General features: G+C 36.5%; 1 pseudogene across 1 annotated transcript; it reads right to left on the reverse strand.

Annotated features, from left to right (window-relative positions):
• Positions 1–2,317: 2,317 nt before the first annotated feature.
• Positions 2,318–2,874, reverse strand: LOC104667077 (annotated as a pseudogene). The gene has a single exon (XR_748635.2). The product of XR_748635.2 is annotated as a 60S ribosomal protein L12 pseudogene (transcript).
• Between the last annotated feature and the right edge of the window lie 2,508 nt (positions 2,875–5,382).

A 5,382-nucleotide genomic window follows, 5' to 3' on the forward strand; every position in this document is an offset into this window, starting at 1 on the left:
GCTAAAAGACACAAACAAGGAGAACAATTTTGAGAAGGGACATCTGAGGCTGCACATTGCAGGGAAAATTGACTTCACAAACTCAATTCAGACAAATTACTAAATAAATGACAAAACAAACAATAGCAACAAGTCACAGAGGCAGAGGAGTCAGTATATAATTCAAAGTGCTTAGCACATTGCCAGGCTTATATTAACCACTAGTTTACAGTCAAACTGACCGAGTCCTAACATTGTCCTGACATTCAATTGCTGTGTGATCTGTGCAAGCTGCTTTTCTCCTCTGTGCCTTAGGTTTCCTGTAATTCAGTGATAATAGCATTTATACCTCAGGGTTGTTGTGAGGATTAAATTAATTATGCATGAAAATGACTGACACATAGTCTATGCCCAAGTAATATTAGCTATTATCATAATTAGGTATGGGTTTTCCTCTTTTCCATATGTAGTGTGTGCTGGTTACCAAAATCCCTCTAACAGATTACTATCCACTTTGAATCAATTATGAATACTTTTAAAATGTCAATAGTCCTGGGAAGATTTGTCTATGAGATGTCATGGACACTTGTAATAAATATGTTCACAACTTTTTCATTGCCACAGACTAAACAGGGCAGGAAAGCTTATGTTTGGCTAAAAGAAAGGGGAACATCATAATGGAAAGAGGAAAGCCAAGGAGGTTAGCAGATGCTGAATGACAAATTTCACTGATGTTGCATTTTCACTTAGTCCAAGCCACCTATGCCCACCCTAATGAGTTAGAACAGAATTCTGGAGGTTAGTTACATTCAATAGCATAGATCAAGTCTTTCTGATTTCTCTAGAACTCAACACCCCATTGCCTGTTGCTAGGTAAGCCAATCCTGTGATTTATTTTTGATTGTGAATAGACAGAAAGACAAACTATACCACAAGATCTGTCTAGAATACTGCAGGATTATTTGGCTCAGCATTCCTTACAAGCCAAACGCTAGATCAACATCGCCATCCATGATTCCACTTGCTGGCATTAAAGCCCAAATCTTCCCCAGAGCTTTTCTGACCGCAGAACAGATCTTGCTAACAAACTTAAATGCTTTATTACAAAAGGAAAAATGGAGAGAAACGGAAAGTCACCAATCTCCCTTACACTAGGCTCACGAAGAAGGGAAGTGAAATCTTTCTTGTAACTAGAATTTGGTTTCCTTGGTTTTAGCCATAGACATGATAATAAATATAAATTGCCTCAGGGCACATTTTTATTTAAAAAATCCCATTTACAAAGGTTAGCAGTTGCATTACAATTTGAGTAGGTTTATAAAAAATGGCTTTATGTGCTGGGTACTTTTTACTTCTGAAAACAAATTAGCCATCATTCTGTGCTCCTAATTAGAGCTTTGTGTTTCCATAGAAGCCTTATTCTTTTAAATATTCTCAAAGTCTATTAAACAGATGAGAACTTTTTCCTTTTAATTATTTCCTTTTAGTAAAAACTACTCTGAAGATTTTCAAACATTAACAAAATAAGGACAACAGTGTGAAAAGCCCCACAAACACAACTTTCAGATTCAAGAATTATCTAGGTTTTGCCACACTTGTTTTATCTGTCTCTTTATATTCAATTTTCTTTTCTATTTGTTTTTTCTTTTAAAAACTAATCTGTGTAACCACCTAATACCCAGTTTATAATCATATTTCCTCAGTTGTTTTCTTACAACTTAAAATGTGGGTTGCTTAAATAAGGGTTCAACCCACGTCCATCATTACATATGGTTGTTATGAATCTGAACCTCTTTAATGCTGGAGTAGTACATTTCATTTTTTTCATACTATCGATTTATGTAAAAAGAAAACAAAAGAGGTCAGCCAATTTGAAGGATGTTCAATATTGAAGATATGTCTTTGTTTTTTCTAACGTTATTTCCTGAAAACTGGAAATGAGCTCTTGTGACTAACATTCTATTAGAATCAGGTTCAACCATTTGGTAAGAATATTTTATAGATGGTGCTAAATATATTCACCACATCAAGAGAAACAAAATATATGACTGTCTCTTGTGATGCTATGATTTACCTGTGAGTTCAGGGTGTGACAGCCCCATCCTCTTATTCTTTATCTCATCAGCATTTCCCATGATTGTCTCCTGTTTTTAATGATTGGTGCCAGCTCCAATGATTAAATAGGAAATTGCAAAATATTTATAATTCTATCATTTCTTCTACATTTATTAGTTATAATTATTTTAACAAAGAAAAACTTTTCAGTATTTATATAATAGCATGATTTGTGCAACCTGAAAAGCAATTCCAGTAAGAAAAGCATTTAATTTTTTTTTTTTCCAGTTGTCAAATGATCCTTTATTGAAATATTTTCCTTTATGCTTAACTGGCTGGGCATTCCACAGCACCATTGTTGATGTCATCTGTGATGTCATGAGGGTGGCGGCCATCAACATTACAGCCCACAGACTGGGCAGTCCCCAGGATCTCTTTAATGGTTCCAGAGAGTTCTCTGGCTAAGGATCGGTGCCGCATCTGTCAAGCAATGTTGACGATCTCATCAAAAGTGATATTCCCACTGTGTTTAATGTTTTTCTGTTTCTTTCTGTCTCTTGGTGGTTCCTTGAGGGCTTTGATGATCAGGGCAGAGGCAGAAGGCACCACCTCAATCTGGGCCTGTCTGTTCTGAATGGTCAGTTTCACTGTAATCCTCAGGCCCTTCCAGTCACCCGTTGACTTGGCAATGTCATCACCAACCTTTTTCGGAGACAGACCCAGGGAACCGATCTTGGGGGCCAGTGCAGAAGTGGCACCGACTTCACCTCCAGTGCACCTCAGGTATACGACTTTGATCTCGTTGGGGTCGAACTTCGGCAGCATGGTGGAGGCGGCTGGTGTCGGATGAACCCAGATTTGGGACGACCAAAGAAAGTTGCACCTTGGCCTCCTCCAAGCCAAAAGCCAAGAGCAGCATTTAATTCTTAAGTTGTTAGAGAAAGGATTTGGGGCCTGTTACTTCTAATATAACCAATTAATTCGGGGAGGTGTGGATAGCTCCTTTCTCCTACCTCTTTCTTTCTTTCTACATATCATCATAATTTTACAGGCTTTTATATATGAAATGAGTCTGAATCAATTTGAATTATTATTTTTTCAATGCTTAACTTTTGTCAATTGTGCATCTTTGACCATTTTCTAATGGTCATGTTTGACAGTGACCCTTTGACATAACATATGTCTTTGTGCGTCCCCTTTCTTTCCAGCAAAAAAAAATTACAGACTTACGGAGTACATATGTTTCCCCACATCTGGGATTAGACATTACCTCTGGGGCTCTGGGCCCACAACCTGGGCACTAGATGAACTAAGTGTTCTCAAACTCTCATTACTTTCAAACATTTCCCATTGCGAAAGTTAGGAAATATGTATTTTAAGAAAAACAATAATGAATTTATTCTGGTATGTCCTATTAAAATTTGCTGCTATGTTTTTTTAAAGCACATAAATAACTCTTTTACCTATGTTTTTAATTGTGGTCTTTAGTTTATAAAGTTTTCTTGTTTGGTTAAATTCTACATTGTCTGATATCAGAATCACAACTTCTTCTTTTTATTTGTATTTTCTTGGTATATCTTTGCCCATCCTTTTATTTTTAAGTTTTCTAATTCATTTGCATTAAGTATGTCTCTTGTGTTCAGCAAGCAGTTGGATATGAATTTGTTAGCCAATCTGAACATCGTTTTAGTTTTTTAAATAAAGCTAGGCACATTTATATTTACTAAAGAACTACTCAAAATTCTAATTTCTGTCATATGATTTTGCATTATATTTATATATTCACATGCACACAGTTAATCTTTCACTACATTATGATTTTTTTTAATGTTGATGGTATTTATTTTGATTTTTAGGATAGTTTATCTTTTTGTTTTAGTGGTTTTCATTATACCAATACCTTTCTTTATATAATACCTCTAGCGCTGTCTTTTCTGGATGATGTCTATTAGCTACTTACAATGAACAATAATGAAGATAGCTAGCACCAATTTTTCTCATTTTCTCCCCTCCATTCCTGAAATTTAATGACAAACATTACCTTAAAGATATTTTTTACTCTTTAAAAATGCTTAAACTTTTGTTATTTCATTTTTCTTACAAGTCAATACTAATGAGATCATCAGCAACCATATTCCATTATCCACTTAGTCTTATCTTCTCCCATTTTTGTTATTTATATTACATATATAGTCCAATTATATAACATTTACAAACCAGTTTGTCATCTTTATCTTGTTTATCTATTCCTCAAAGCTCACTCCTGGGATCTACACTATATCTTATCCAGTCATTTTTGGGTGCCTAAGCTTTTCTTTCTAAGGCATTTCTTAGGGACTATTTATGAGACCAGTATTCCCTAAATGGTCAGGAGACATTTTGGAAGATTAAGAAACTGTACTGTTACTGTGTGTATTAATCCATTCTCACACCACTATAAGGTCATAACTGAGACTGGGTAATTTATAAAGGAAAGAGGTTTAATTGACTCAGTTCCACAGGGCTGGGGAAGCCTCAGGAAACCTACAATCATGGCAGAAGAGGAAGCAAATATGTCCTTCTACACATGGTGGCAGCAAGAAGAATTATAAGCGAAGGAGGGGAAAGTCCCTTATATCTCATGACAACTCACTCACTATCACGAGAACAGCATGAGAGTAACTGCTCCCATGATTAAATTACTTCCCACTGGGTCCTTCCTACGACATGTGGGGATTATGGGAACTACAATTTAAGATGCAATTTGGATGTGGACACAGTCAAACCATATCATTCTGCCCCTGACCCCTCCCCAAAGCTCATGGATGTCCTCACATTTTAAAACACAATCGTGCCCTTCCAACAATCCCCTGAAGTCTTAATTCGTTCCAGCATTAATTCAAAGGGCAAAGTACAAAATTTCATCTGAGACAAGGCAAGTTTCTTCCACCTATGAGCCTGGAAAATCAAGAGCAAATTAGTTATTTCCTAGATACAATGGGTGTACAGGCATTGGGTAAATACGATCGTTGCAAGTGGGAGAAAATCACCCAAACAAAGGAAGTACAGACCCCAGACAAGTCCAAAATCCAGTAGGGCAGTCATTAAACCTTAAAGTTCCAAAATTATCCCTTTTGACTACATGTCTCACATCCACGTCACACTGATGCAACAGGTGCGCTCCCACAGTCTTGGGCAGCTCTGCCTTGTGGCTTTATAGGTTACTGTCCCCCTCTTTCATGGTTGCTTTCACAGGTTTGGATTTATCCCCAGAAAATGGGTTTTCTTTTCTATTGCATTGTTAGGCTGCAAATTTTCCAAACTTTTATGCTCTGCTTCCTCTTGAATGCTTTATCACTTAGAAATTTC

This window comes from Rhinopithecus roxellana, chromosome 15, assembly GCF_007565055.1.
Source record: "Rhinopithecus roxellana isolate Shanxi Qingling chromosome 15, ASM756505v1, whole genome shotgun sequence".
In the NCBI taxonomy this organism is placed as follows: domain Eukaryota; kingdom Metazoa; phylum Chordata; class Mammalia; order Primates; family Cercopithecidae; genus Rhinopithecus; species Rhinopithecus roxellana.